The sequence below is a fragment of the Gossypium hirsutum genome, chromosome D08, assembly GCF_007990345.1.
Source record: "Gossypium hirsutum isolate 1008001.06 chromosome D08, Gossypium_hirsutum_v2.1, whole genome shotgun sequence".
NCBI lineage: Eukaryota > Viridiplantae > Streptophyta > Magnoliopsida > Malvales > Malvaceae > Gossypium > Gossypium hirsutum.
This window is the reverse complement of record NC_053444.1, coordinates 17,462,939-17,478,923: the sequence shown is the minus strand read 5'-3', so window position 1 is coordinate 17,478,923 and position 15,985 is coordinate 17,462,939. Positions and strand designations below refer to the sequence as shown.

At 32.8% G+C, this 15,985-nt stretch overlaps 1 non-coding gene across 1 annotated transcript; it reads left to right on the top strand.

Annotated features, from left to right (window-relative positions):
• Positions 1-7,995: 7,995 nt before the first annotated feature.
• Positions 7,996-8,101, top strand: LOC121220628 (small nucleolar RNA R71). The gene has a single exon (XR_005917848.1). It is a non-coding gene; the product is annotated as a small nucleolar RNA R71 (small nucleolar RNA).
• The last annotated feature ends 7,884 nt before the right edge of the window (positions 8,102-15,985 follow it).

Genomic DNA, 15,985 nt, shown 5'->3' with positions numbered 1-15,985 from the left:
AGCATTTGATGCTTCTTTTCAACTCCCCCAAACTTATTTTCAAAGAACATTCTAAATAATACTGATCTAATGTTTGGGACAATTTAAAGATAATTAAGAGAAAAGTGACAGCTAAATATTTCAAGGGTTCAAATAAAATTTGGTCATATAGTCTCAAAGTTGGGTTTCAAGGGATAAAAATTCATCAAGGTTGGCTTGAAAGGCTCAAACAGTCCAAACAAAAGTTGCCTAAATCATTTTCAACATTCCATGCTTCCTAGTATTTCGCCTCAAGAAATTACTAAGTCAATTCTAAAGACTTAAACTTTCATGCATGCCTAACCTTCCTAGGGAACTAAAAAATTTTATGGTATGATTTGCATAATTTATTAAAAATACATTTATGTCATAATTTAGCTAACATAACAATTATTGAAATAATTGAACTTTATTTATACTGAAGTTTAGCATACTTAACAAAATTTCAAATTTTTGAACAAAATATATCCTAATCATAATTAAAAGAAAAATTTATTCTAAGAGGAAATAATTTCAAATTTTTGGTCCCCCTACTTAAGATGAACAATGTCCTCATTATTAAAAGTAAATAGATACTATACACCAGGTAGGATTCTAGAAAAGAGGAGTTGAGTCAATTTGACTGCTTAAGTACCAAGCTCTCTCTAAATCCAATCCTAGATATGTATATATCTATTGCCAGACTTTGTACTTTGCAAATTGTTCATTTTTATGTATGATTTCCACCTCTTGTTTTATTATGTGAAAAATAAAAATTCCTAATAAAACCTAATCCTAAAATATTAAATAACTTAAGAACGAAAATAAAATAAATTCAAGATCCCCCCTTTTTATTTATTCACAGATCCCTCCGAATTTGACTCATCTTTTGCTCCATTGCCTTTGTTTTTGCATGAATCGCTTCGCTCTGCTTCAATAGTGGACTCCATGGTTCAAATATGAAATCTAGAAACTCAAGCATAAAAATAAATGGGTGATTGAATATTTTCGTAAGAGAGCTTCTCATTGAGTTATCTCGTATTTTTGAATATCTCTAGTAAGCTTGTTGCTGCCACTGCATATGTTGCATTATGTCCATCAATTTTGATAGCTCATCTCGAAGATCTAGGTGAGGCAATTGAGTTCTGAATATTGAGGTTGTCAAGTCAGGTTCAATTGTTGGTTCCAGTGGTTCTTTCTTATCAGGGATTTCAGCTGACTGCATTGGTTCAATCTCTATGGGATATTCTTCTTCGGGATCCTAGCTTTCTTCAACTTGTTACTATAGAATAAAATCTCCAGCTATTCGGTAGTGGTCCCAATCTGTGATTGTACCCTGGCTATAACCTGTCTTCTTTATGTTTGCAAGAATTTTAGCTTTCAAGCACAAAATTGTTATCGAAAAGGGAAAGTAAGCTGGGCCAAAACGTATAGCAGCACAATTTCGCATATCCCTTAGAATGATTTTTACCACATCAATGGTCGTTGCAGTTAAAATTGAGTATAACAAGACCATTCACTCTAATGAAACTGTAGTCCCATGTGAAATAGGCATAAGGCTAAACCGAATAAGATAGAACTATACATTTGCTAGTGGTGTTAAATATTCTTTGAGACAAGTGTGATTTCCTTGTTTAGACATAGTCCATCTAGAGCCCGGAACTGTCATTTCTTGCAATTTTTCAGCTTTAATATTTCTCATCATTGAAGAATATTCGTCGTCTTCAAAATTAGGTAATTCAAAGAATTCATTAATAGCAATTGAGTTGACTGGTACCTTGATTCCTCAGACAGAGACTTCTGTTAATTCGCTTGAGGTCAAATTCGTGTAAAATTCACGAACTAACTCCTCATTTGCACTAGGTCTTTTCTCACAAAATAACTCCCAATTGAGAGCTTCAGCAATTTGTCAAATGCGCGCCATGAAATCAATATAGTTGCTTTCTTTCAACGTAAACCTTTTTTCTGGTACATCTACTAATTCTTGAAAAAGCTTTCGTATCCCGTTTTGGATTCTTCATAGTAGAATTTGTTTTGTGATTTGTCAATTTGGACAGAGGCACGAGTTCTTTTGCGAGGAATGATTAACGTAAACATAAGATGGAAACAAATATTTTCCCAAAAATTTAATTAGTATAAAATATTAATAATTCAGTAAATTGAAAAATTAAATAATTAAAATTTAAGAGAGAAATTTTTCTTACCAACTTTATATAAAAATTAAAAACTCAAAGAAAAGAAATATAAAGCAAATTAAAGTGGTTGATGTAGGGATGGTTGTAGGGTGTCTTGATGCTGTGCTGCGATAGGCAATAGTGTTGGTGTGAGTAGCAAGGTAGCAGCGGTGTGCTAGGCATGGCTTGGAGCGATGGAGGCAACAACAATGTGTGGATCCTTGCGTGAACAGTAGGGCACGTCCGTGCCGCGCGGATGTGGGAGAGTGGGTAGCAGGCAAGTGCGTCGAGCAGGCCTGGCGAGCTACTAGGTGCACAAGCTAGTGCGGAGGCTACTGGAGCTAGACGTGTGGGTAGGTGCGATGATAAGGAGGAGGCTACTGGGCTGTTGACGCGTACATGCTGGAGCTGGGAGCAACACTGGTGTGCATTGGGGCTACTGTTGCTAAAGGTGGGTGTTGGTGTGGCTAAGTTAAGGTGATGTGAAAAAGTGGAAAAGGTGGGTGAAATTTATAGTGAATGGAGTAGGGGTTTAATTAGAATTTTTAGAACAAATTAATAATTAAAATATTCTAAGTTCTAATTCTACATCGAGTTAACAACAATTAATAATTAATATAATGCATATTAAATTATTATTCGCTATTAATTTATCGAAATAAAAACTATTAATTAAAATATGATCAAATTTAAACTAATCCTAATTTTATATAAAGTTGATAATAACTAATATATATTATGATAAATATAATTATATACTAGTTATTATCATCTTATTTATTAAATTAAATTAAAAACATTTATTCTAGATGCCTTTTGAAAATAAATACAAAAAGAGACATCTAATTTTTAATATTTACGAAAAGAGCAACCAAATTTTGAAAATAATTCAATTAAGTGCCTAGACTTAAAGAAAATTTGAAATTGAGTTGAAATTAAGACTTAGATCAAAATTGAACTTTTTATTTGAAAAACTAAAAATTTATTTTGCCATTTAGGGGGTAATTTCTCAGAAGATTATGTTAAGATCAATTCCCAGGAAAGATTAGAGGGGTCACAAGCGCTCCCGCTTAAGTTCCAATCTCCTAGACAGAATTTATTTAAACATACTAATCCTGAAAATATACCCTACATCATTTATTTAAAAAGAAAAACACGAAAAATTAAGTATACGATAAAATGAACGAGATTTGATCCCGTTCATGTTTATCCTCCTAGTAATGTTTTAAGCGTTGAGCATTGACTCAAAAATTACATCCCTTATTCTGAAGTTCGACAACTCCATATGGATAAACTTGGTGAATCATAAAGGGACACGACTAATGTGATGTTAACTTACTTGGAAAGAACCTTAATCTGGAATTAAATAACAAGACTTGCTGACCTGCTTCAAATTCTCGAACTCGAATGTGCTTGTCATGCCATCTCTTAAGTCTTTTCTTGAGTAATTTGGCATTCTCGCATGAGAATATTCAGAAATCTAATAACTCATTGAGTTGGAGCATCCGTTCCACTTTAGCAAGCTTAAGATCCAAGTTGAGTTGTTGGACTGCCTAGTAAGTTTTGTGCTCTAACTCCAAGGGCAGATGACAGGCTTTCCCAAAAACCAACCTATAGGGTGCATCCCTCAAAGTGTCTTGTGTGTTGTCCTATAGGCCCATAAAGCATTGTCTAATCTAGTCGGTTCAGGCAAACTAACTTCTCGAGTATGTCTTTGATCTCTTTGTTTGCCATTTTAGCTTGCCCATTCGTCTACGGATGGTACCCTTATGCTTTACTCTATGTTTATCGAGTAACCATTTCAACCATTTGTTCACAAAATGGGACCCTTCATCACTGATGATAGCTTTTGGGGTTCCAAACCTTGTGAACACATGCTTCTATAGAAATTTCATTACAACTTTAGCATCGTTCGTCGGATATGCCTCGACCTCAACCAACTTAGATACGTAGTTTATTGCTACCAATATGTACTTGTGACCAAAAGATGGAGGGAAAGGACTGAGAAAGTCAATACCCCAAACATCAAATAAGTCTACCTCAATGATGTTTATTCGGGGCATCTCATTTTTGTTGGTGACATTTCCAACCCTTTGACATCGATCACAGCTCCTTACGTAAGCATACGCGTCTTTAAATAATGTTGGCCAAAAGAATCATGCTTGCAATACTTTGACTGCAGTGCTTGTACCTCCAAAGTGTCCCTAACTCAAAGCTGAGTGGAAATGATGTAGAATCTTATGTACTTCATCTTCTACCACGCATCTCCTGATTATTTGATCTACACACTTTTTAAACAAGTATGGTTCTTCCCAGAAATAGTACTTCACATTATGAAGAAACTTTTTATTTTGATGATACGTCTTATCAATCGACATCAAACCACAAGCTAACTAGTTAGCAATATCAGCAAACCAAGGGTTATTATGGACATGATTTACCTTTAATATGTGTTAATCTGGGAATGTCTCCTAAATAGGTATAAGTGGAGAATTCCCTTCTTACGGCTCCAATCTGGACAACTGGTCTGCTACTTGGTTTTCTACTCCCTTTCGATCTTGAATTACTAGATCAAAATCTTGAAGTAGAAGCACCCATCAGATCAATCTTGGCTTAGTGTCTTTCTTGGCAAGTAAATACTTAATTACCGAATGGTTCGTATAGACAATCACTTTGGTACTTACAAGATAAGATCGAAACTTGTCAAAAGCAAACATAATAGGATGTAACTATTTCTCTGTTACCGTATAATTCAATTGAACTCCCGTCAGAGTTTGGCTTGCATAGTAGATAGGATGAAAAACTTTGTTCCTTCACTGGCCCATAACAGCTCCTATCGGAAAGTCACTTGGATCACACATCAATTCAAATGGAAAATCCCAGTCTGGTATGATGATTATCTAGTGCTAAAACTAACCAGGCTTTCAAATCATTGAAAGCTTTTAAACACTCCTCATCGAATTTGAACATCGTGTCCTCCAATAATTTGCATAAAGGTTTAGTAATTTTGGAGAAATCCTCGATAAATCTTTGATAGAAACTAGCGTGGCCCAAAAAGTTTTTAACACCTTTTTACAGATGTTAGAGGTGGAAGTTTCTCAATAACATCTACCTTTTCTTTATCTACCTCAAATTTATGTCTTGTTATCCGATGCCATAGAACAATACATTATCGTACCATGAAATGACACATTTCCCAGTTAAGTACGTGGTTTGTTTCTTCGCATCGCCTCAGTACCTTGGCTAGATTGGCTAAGCAATCATCATAAGTGTCTCCAAACACTGAAAAATTATCCATAAACACTTCCAAGTACTTTTCAACCATGTTATTAAAAATCGACATCATACATCTTTAAAATTTAGTAGGTGTATTACATAAACCAAATGGCATACGTCTAAATGCAAATGTACCGTACGGACAGGTGAATATTGTCTTGTGTTGATTCTGGTGCTACTGTAATCTGATTATACCTCGAGTATCCATTGAGAAAATAATAACAGTCTCGCCCCATGAGTTTATCCAGCATCTGGTCCAAGAATGGAAAAAGAAAATGAGTAATACCTCTTTTCTTTAGCATGCACTAGATCGAACTTACCCACAAACTGTCTAAAATGGGGAAAATTATACCTGCATCTAACCACTTGATGATTTCTTTCTTTACCACGTCCTTCATGATGGGATTCAATCTTTATTTTCCATCAATCGTCCATTTTCGCTATCTTCTAGGATGATCATGTGCATGCATACAGATGGACTAATTCTACGAATATCAACTATGGTCCAGCTATAGACTTCTTGAATTGTTTCAATACTAGGATAAGTTTCTTTTCTTGCTCTACAGTTAATTCCGCTGAAACAATCACAGGAAAACTAGAAGTGTTACGTGAATAAACATATTTTAAATGTGAGGGAAGTACCTTCAGTTCTAGTTTAGATGGCTCATCAATCAACGCTTTTGGTTAGGCATAATCGCTTTTCTCTAACTCCAAAGATTCAAAGCAAGATTGAAAATTAATTCCCTTTTTATTAGCTTCTAGCAAAGCTAAGTATTCATCCTCCCCTTTATCACTTGGAGGTCTGATATCAAAATTTGCTCCAACGGGTCCTCAACATAGTTGAGTTCCTTTTCCATGATTAATTCCTCTAAATCAGACACTGCAGAACAATCATCAATTGTGTCAAGAAATCGCATAGACTTAAAAACATTAAATGTTACCTGATCGTCCTAAACACGCATAGTAAGCTCGCCCTTTTGCACATCAATATGGGTTATTCTAGTTGCTAGGAAAGGCCTTCCTAGGATGATTGGCACTTCTTTATCTGCTTCAAATTCTATAATAACAAAGTCAGCATGAAATATAAATTTTTCTACACGTACCAATACATCATCGATTTTTCCTTCTGGATGTGCTATGGATCAATCTGGTAATTAAAGTGTAACTATAGTAGGTCTAACTTCACCTATCCCTAACTTCCTAAATATTGACATAGGCATCAAGTTGAGACTCGCACCCAAATTACATAGTTCCTTACCACAATAAGTTTCTCCAATGTTGCAAGGTATGGTAAAACATCCAGAACCTTTCAACTTTGGAGGTAGTTTGTCTTGAAGATATGCATTGCATTCCTTCATTAGGGCTACCGTCTCAAATTCTCCTAGTCATCAATTTTTAGACAGGATATCCTTCATGAATTTGACATAGTTTGACATTTGTTCAAGTGCTTTAACTAATGGAATGTTGATATGAAGTTGCTTGAGTACGTCTAGGAACTTCTTGAATTGGAGTTCCTGCTTCTGCTTTTGAAGCCTTTGAAGGTAGGGTGGTGAAGGCTTCTTTACTGGAACTAGTTAATTCATCTTTTATGGCAATTCTACATCTAACAAAGTTGTTATTTTATCAAAATAAACTAATTCAGAAGTTACCTTATTTGATTTTGCAGATTTTGGTTTCGTTTAATTTGGAATTTCAACACTTGGTTGCACTTCCATTGAGTCTTGAGCATCAGCTGGCTCCTCTTCAACTTCAACAGTGTTGAGCTCTAACGTCTTTCCGCTCCTTAATGTCAACGCTTTATAATGCTCCTTCCTAGGATTCCTCAGATTCTTCGTATCACTAGGTAAAACACCTTGTGGATGGTTTCTAAGTTCAGTAGTAAGTTGACCCACTTGATTCTCTAAATTCCTTAGAGTGGCATCTTTTTTTGCCATATATGCATTCAATAGGTTCTCTAAGCTATTGGAAGGTTCAGCTTGGGTTGGTTTTTAAACTTGTTGAGGGGAAATAGGTGGCTAAGTCAGCCTGGGTTGTGCATAAGTGTTACTGGTTCTAGCCCATTGGTTACTCCAGGAAAAATTTAGGTGGTTTCGCCATGATGGGTTATAGAAGTTGGATTACAGTCATTGCCTTCCACGATTTTAGTTCTGGTTACCTATGTAATACATGGATTCTGGGTTTGATGGACATTCTTCGAACAAATGTCCTTCCGCACAATAGACATAGGCTATACTTTCAAATTGATTGGGTGACTGAGCTGCAAAATTATTAAACCCATTAGTGGTAAAATTCTTGAGCATTGAGGAGATCGAAGATACCTAAGATGCAAGTGAAGTAAGAGCGTCCACTTCATGTATTCAGTGACTCGTCTTCCTGACGCTGCTCAATTGGTTGGCCATTGATAATTGTTACTCGCAATCCTCTCGATGATTCGTAAGCCTCGTTATAAGACTTAGAAAGGATAGCATCGTTAGCAGGAGAGTCCACTACCATCCTCGTGTGGGCATTGAGACCATTATAGAACGTCTCAAGTTGGATACAATGAGGGACTCCGTGATGAAGGCATTTCTGTAATAATTATTTGTACCTTTCCCATGCTTCATACAATGACACATCATCCATTGTTGGAAAGTAGTAATTTCGTTCCTCAACTTAGCATTCTTGCTAGGCGGGAAATACTTCATGAGGAACCTCTCTACTAACTCTTGTCATGTGGAAATTAAATTTGGTGGCAATGAGTTCCACCAGGCTTAAGCTCTGTCCCTTAGCAAATATGGGAACAAATTTAATCATATCACATCTTTGGGTACTCCGGCTAGCTTGAAAGAAACGCTCACCTTTATAAACAGACTCACCTTTATAAACAGTCTTAAGTGAAGATGAGGATCTTCGGTAGGCATTCCACTTAATCGGCCTATTGTCTGAAGCATCTGGAACATGACTAGCTTCAGCTCGAACTATTGTGCCTCGATTTTGGGTCTCCTAATACCCAGATTAAGATCATGAAACATTGGCATGGCATACTGGCTTAGAGCTCTATCCCTATCATCAGCAATAAGGATAGGATTTTGAGCAAAGTTTGCTCCATTTCCATGATTTAGATTTTCGTAGTTCATCTCTTCGATCCTTCTCTGACTTGCTTGTCTTATTCGTTGTCAAAAAGTTCTTTCAATCTCAAGGTCTACAGAGAGTAAATCGATAATTCGATCAATACTCATAAACATCAGAAACGAACACAGAAAAAATTAATTAAGTTACAATTGAACAGAAAATAAACCAAAATGCAAAATTAACAAATTCACAAATAATGAATTTAAAAACAGTCCTTAGCAACGGCGCCAAAAAATTGGAATGACGGAAATGTGCAAGTGTACATAATCGCAACAAGTAATAAAGTCACAAGTAAATGTCGAATTATAGTACCCACAGGAACTGTGAAAAGAATTATTTATGAATGCAATTTTAAAAACACTTTGGTGAATAAAAATATTTTGATTTGAGGAGGTGATTGAAAACTAAGATTTTTAACTAAGTAAAATAAATAAAAATAAAATAAAACTTCCAATGCACGATTTCTAAAGATAATTTTAATCAAGATGACATAATTGTGCTAGATTAATTACATTTCCTAACTTAGAATTATTAAACTCATATTTATGTTTTACGAATAAATTCACGACAACTCGATAATTTGCTAACTTATGAACATGTTGCCTACCAAAATCCATTTATCTATTGACTATATCTCTATGTCAATTCAATCGATTAAACAAATTTTAATAAGCAAATGTGTTAATGCATATACATACTTATGAAATTAAAATAATCTTTTGTACATATCTCTATGTCAATTCAAACAATTAATTCAATCTCATAAGCACATACAAGATTACGTGAGGTAACAATGTATTCTACCTTGAAACAGTTTAATCACAATAATCTTACAAGTTATGCAAGGCTAATGTATCATTAGATACCATTGCTAATTTAACCCTCAACTAGCTTAGATGATTAAACATGTACTAATTAAGTATCGTGTCAATTAATAACAATTTCAATCCATTTAAATAATTAATTCATTAGTTACCTTACAATTGTAATGCAAGAATAACTTAGTCATGGTTTTACTTAATCAAACATCTTACCGAGGCCTATAACAACACATACACAATTTTAATAACTCAAGTAGACGAAATGCAATCAACCTAACATGAATTAAATTTAATCTATATTAATTAAATTAAACATATTAACATAAAAAATATTCATATACATGTTCATAACAACAACAATAAAACGAAAAGGATAAGGAACAATAATCAAATCTGGTGTTTCTCCGAGGCTTGACTAGTTTGCTCCACTCCTCCTTCTCCGTTTGTTCTCATTGAACTGAGGCCTCCATGAACACTTGAATGTTGCTCCAAATGGTAGTTGAATGACTCTTTTTCAAGAGGTGAAATCAGCAAGGGAATGGAGAAGAAAATGAAGAACAATGAAGAGAGAAAAGTGAGAGAGAAGTAAAAAATAAATTATTTTGAGATGTGTTTGAAGTGAGTAGCCAAGGGGGGAATTTATAGGTTCAGAAGGCTTCTAAAAATAGCCTAAATCAGTAGCCAAAGACTCTCCCAATGGTTGGCCACACATGTGGCATGTTTAAAGATTTCAAACATGCTATTTTTAGGTAGGGTCAAATCTTGAAATGCATGAATAGTGGAGGGGTTTGAATGCAAATTTAAGGAGTTTTAAAGGGCTATTTTTCAAGCAAAATAATCATCCAAAAAAGCTGATTGGGTCAGCATGTGGGACAGTTTTGGGGTGCCCAGTGCTCGGTTGGATCAGTTTTCTCGGTTCAACTCAACTGGGTCCCTTTTCATAATTAATTAAAAATAATTTATTTAACCCAAATTAAATTGGATTAAAATTAAAATTAATTATATTATAAATTAATACACCTAATTTGGACCGTCTTAGGCTGAAAATTTATTTCTCCTTGATAGTTCAAAATTAACCGAGCCGTTTTTCACTCTTTGTGTGAATTTATCAAAAATTATCAAAATTTATTATAAAATTAAGTAAAATTCAACATGTTAATAGTTTATTAAAATTAAATTATTTTATAATAATTATATATTTTTCGACAAGAATTTTATCGAAACTGCATGAATTTAAGTTAAAAAGGGTATGAAAAAGTGTGAATATTTTTGTGTTTCCAGGTAGTCAACATCTATATCTTGGTTTACCTAACGATATTGGTTCCCTGATGAGCATTTTGGGAGATTTCCTATTCTTCTTTCGCAACAGTACACTTAGGAACACGTTTAAACTCTTGCAAGTCAATACCATAAAATATGAGATACAAGGCTTTTGAATTTGCACTGGAAACTCTATCTTCCTCAGTTGTCCACTTAAATTTAGGTTTAGAGTCAACAATATGAGCTTTCTAGCTAGAGTGAATAAAATGGTATGTCTTTTCATCAGCAAACTTGATATAGGCCTTCATCCTAGTCCTCCAGTAAGGATAATTACCACTCTCTAGCATAGGGGGACGAGTAATTGATGATCTTTCCATTCTTAGCAAACAACAACACCATTAATCACACTAGATACATTAAGTGTTAAGCTCTGATACCAATTGTTGTTAAGTACAATTGTTGTTTATTAAATAACAAAACAATTAATGGAAGTGCTTGAGTACAATGGCCACTACGGCTTAGAATTTTGAAAACTTGTGCAAACAAAAACACAAAGAACAGTAAGGTTTGTTTATTCAATTCAATTCCTCTACATCTGTGGAGCCTGGCTTAGTGAGTAATTCCACTATCTCTTATCCAAAATATAACAACTGAATCACACTCTATCACTCAAAAAGTATAAAGATCTCACCTTTGTACCTGAAGATAGAACACTCACCTCCAAATCTTTCCCCTAAGAACTTGGGCAGTAAACACTCAATGTTTACAAATCAATTGCACTCCTCACAAAAAGCAGTTCCTCAATGAACGAATACAAGTGCTCTTAATATGCCCTCTTATATTAAGCGTATTAGAATATATCAATTTTAGCTTGCTAACATAGATTCTAAATGAATACAAAGGAACTCCTTGAAAATAGATATTACAACATAAACATTCAAAGCACAATCTGCCGAAAACATGATATCTTAAAACCAACAACACAATCTCGATTAAATCTTCACATAACAATGGTTGTTTTGATTCAGTCAAATCCAATCCAATCTTCCCAAGCCAAGGATTGCTTTCCATATTTGAATTCCAGTATGTTCAAAATATCAGCACAACAACTAGTCCAAAGATTTTCTTAATTAAATACGACAACTCAAATACAACAAGTAACTTCACTATATTAGTGATAATTTACAATGGGCACTACCGAGTGCCACTTAGCTCATTCAACACAACTTGCCTCAAGATTAAATATTAACTAATTTATACATAACAAAAATTTAGGTAGGAAACGAAATATAGATTATTTTTAAAATTCACATTTCTTAAAAAATTTTGTAATAACTAAGACGTAAAGCTTACTTATGACTAGGCCTAATTAGCCTAATACCAAAATGTATATATGCACCTAATAAATTTGAAATCCCACCGAATAAAAGTCATATAATAATGTCTAAGATAGTATCACATTCGGAAGCCATCCATCACAGTTTGTAAGTTCCATGTTATTTATGTACTTTTTAAAGTGACATTTTGGAACGTGTGTTAAAATGAGTGTCCAACATAAAAAATAAATACATGTGATTTGATATTTTAACAAAAGTAATATTTGTTTGATATTTTTCTTATCTTTCATGTTTGTTTACGATTTACATTTGGAGATTGTGGTTGCTCTTTTCAATATTGTTCTCTTCAAGATTCAAATATGTTTTTATTAGGACTGTAATATGTCTCACTATTACATCTAACACTTATGGAACACCATTTTAATAATATAATGACAAGATAAAATTGTGATCAGTTTTTTTTTTTCTCTTTTACTATTTGTATTACCTAACTGGTAAGAATAGTATGTTATAGTTTAACTTTTTATTCTTGAATTTTCCTTAATTTAAGTCTTAGGTAATGAAACTAAGAGTTCGACATTATATCAAGAAACCACATAATTGATTAAGTTTGAAAAATAGAACAATAATTTTTGTTCAAAAACTTATGTGAAATAATCAATTTTGCTCCTTGTTCTAACTCAATGTCTCAATTTATGTTCAAACAAGTTTGAAACAAGGTTGAACTAAGAAGGTAGTTAAGGAGAAGAAAGTAAAGAGAGGAAGAGGCCCACAAGCTTTGTTAACACAATTTGGATAACTATTTCTACTCTGTAGAACCTTGTTTAGTGAAGATATATTAACAACTGATTCCATAAACTAAAACCTATTATAATCACTCACCTTAATAACCTCATTTTCAATAGTGTTGAAATATTCTAGAAAGCCTATATAAAGACTACATAGTACAAAATAATTACTAGCAACAATTACACAAGAAAATTAAGTAAAATTACTCCCTAAAAGATGATCTCTACACTAGCATAGGTGTTTCCTATTTATAAGCAAAATATGACAGCTTCTCTAATTAACCTTTGAGGAGATAAAAAGAATTTGAATTGAAGCATTAGCCAAGATAAAAACTATCATTTTGAATAAAATTTTAAATTTATTCCCCAAGTAAAAGGATTAAAGAGAAGACATGTCATAAGGATATGTCGATCCTTCCTCTTCCATCTCTTTGAAAAACAATCAACAATCTTGTAGAATAAATAAGGAGACAACCTGAGGATCATTTGCCGACTGTGAATTATATTATAATCAACTAAATAAAAAATGATAACTCACAATAGCTTTTAAGTTGTCCTAAACAACTGTTCTAATTGTTATCTTAATAGCCTGTCCAATATGATGTTCAAACAAAGAATGTACCATGTTGTTCCAACTTACTATCCTAAAAGGTATGTTCAAAGAGTGTAACATGAAAGTTTTGGGCAACTAGGATCTCAACACTAAAGTTTCTCATAATATTAAATTTAGTTAATGCATCTCTACCTGCACGATTAATCCACTAAGTAACAAAATATTACAAAATGTCAAACTAGTAATTTTTCGTTCATGCCGTACCCCCTTTCAAATCAAAACATATACCCATATATATGGTATATATATTCTACGTAATTAATTTTTCAAATATCCTTTTTTTTTTATTTGTTGTATGATTTGTATTGTGGATTCTTAATGTTTTTTTTCAAGAATATTATCTTTAAAATTAGAACAAACTGTCTCTCTTTAGAATATAATATACCTTGCAACTATATCCAAAATTTATTGATTTTAATTTACTTATTTTATTATCCTATTTTTCTAATTCTGAAGATGCCCATTCCTCGTTGTCATTTCCATAACATCTCTGTTTGCTTTCTACTCGTAGATGCTAAATTCTTTATATACCCAATATCAAAATATTCCAATCATTTGCAATTAGATGCGACAGTATTCCAGCACATAAAAGCACCATGTGGAAGTATTTGATAATACATTGATATACATACGTAAATTTTTCAGTCTTTGGACGTATAAGTAATAGAACTTATATTTGCTCCACCACCTGTTTCCATTAATGCTGCAAAAAGGCGCATTTTGTCTTTTTTGGACTTCAATGTCTTTCTATAGTAAATTACGACACAATTAAAAGTTATCATTTTCTTATTCTAGATCACTCAACATGCTAGATGAGAAGTTAAGGTGTCAATCAAACAAGGAGTCCATTTTTTATTCAGCATTGAATATTGTTCAACAACAAAATCATGAACATTGTTCTCTTCATCTCCATTGGAAAAGGTTCAAACAATTGATGGCCATTCAGATTCCATTATTACAAAACCATGTTTGAGAGTAATTCTGGCACATTCTTGTGGGGTGTATAGATTTGATGGTTGGGCCACCACCACCAATTCCAAATCAATATCAAGTTGTAAAGAGTTAAGCATAGAACGTGCAATCATGCAAGACCTGGTAGTGGGTTGCCCACTCGTGCTTTCATAATTGCCGAGTCAAATTGCTTTTACTTTATGTAGATATCAATCAAAAGCCAAGTTTTTCTGTCTTTTTGGTCTATAAAAGCCAAGTTGTTTGCCTAATGCACTATATCTTTTTGTTTTGTCCACTCTTCCCTCCTTGTTGTCACTCTGCAGCTCATAGTCCGTTTATCGGAATGGATCGACGTGTCGTAATCTTTATATTCGAAAATTCTCTCACTACACACAAATAAATGAATCACTTTAGACACTGCTTAGTTAGTTATATGAATTTATTCTCGGCGTTCGGTTCGGATTAAAATTTCAATGAAACCGGAATCTCACGATAAAGAATGTGATTATTAATATAAAAAAATCTTCGAAAATAGTTTAAAAATATAATCAATTGGACCCTTAATTCTAAAATAACAATCAGATGGGCCCTTCGAATTGTCATTTCCGTTAAGTACTAGCGTGGCGGGTGAGATGATAACTGACATGAAAACTTTGACAACATGGCAACTGGCATGAAAAAATGTTGCCATTGAGAGCTTAATTGATTTTTTCTTTTTACGATGACTTAACTGATTTTTTTAAAATTATTTTAGGACTTAATTGATTTTTAGTTATTATATAAAAATTGTCCAAAACTATAAAAATTATTAAAATATTTTAGAAATTATACAAAATTATATACAAATAATTAAAATGAAAATATTATAAAAATTTTTCTAAATATTATTGAAAAAGAATAAAAAGTTATTAAATATCATAAAATATTTTAAAATTATAAAAACTATTAAATATTATAAAATGTTACTAATATGTTATAAAAATTTGAAAATAATAAATAAATATTAGAAAAAATTAGAAATAAAAAAGCATATAAAATAATTAAAATGATAAAGATCTATAAAAATTAATAAAAAAAGTTATAAAAACTTTTGAAAAATATTAAAAGTTGTAAAAATTAAATATATATATAAAAATTATAGAAAGTTTTTTTTACCATAAATGTTTGGATAAGGTTTTAATAGGACCTTGAAGTATGATGGTAATCCACCTTGGATGAGGTGTCAAGTAAAGGGTCCAAGAGAGAATGGTTTCATTGTTTGGTGGTTTAAGGTGAGTGATAAGTAATGATTTTAGTTGAGAGTTGATCAATGGACATTGATAAGGATGGTTTACAGTATGATGTAGACCAACATGTGTGGGAAAACAAAATTGAGTAGCAATATTTATTAAAAAGTTTTAAAATTATTTGAAATTACTAAAATATTATAATTTTCTTGCTACTCATTTTTGTTTTCCCACACATGTTGGTCTACGTCATATTGTATTAGCTGTAAAAAATATATATTAACTCTAAAAAATTATTAAATTTTATAAAACTTTAAAATTGTTGTGCTTGTATAATTTTTATATAATCCCTAAAAATCAATTATGGCCTCAATGTTAGCATTTTTTCAATGTCCTCAAAAAATTCATGTTAGCTACCACGTCACCTACCT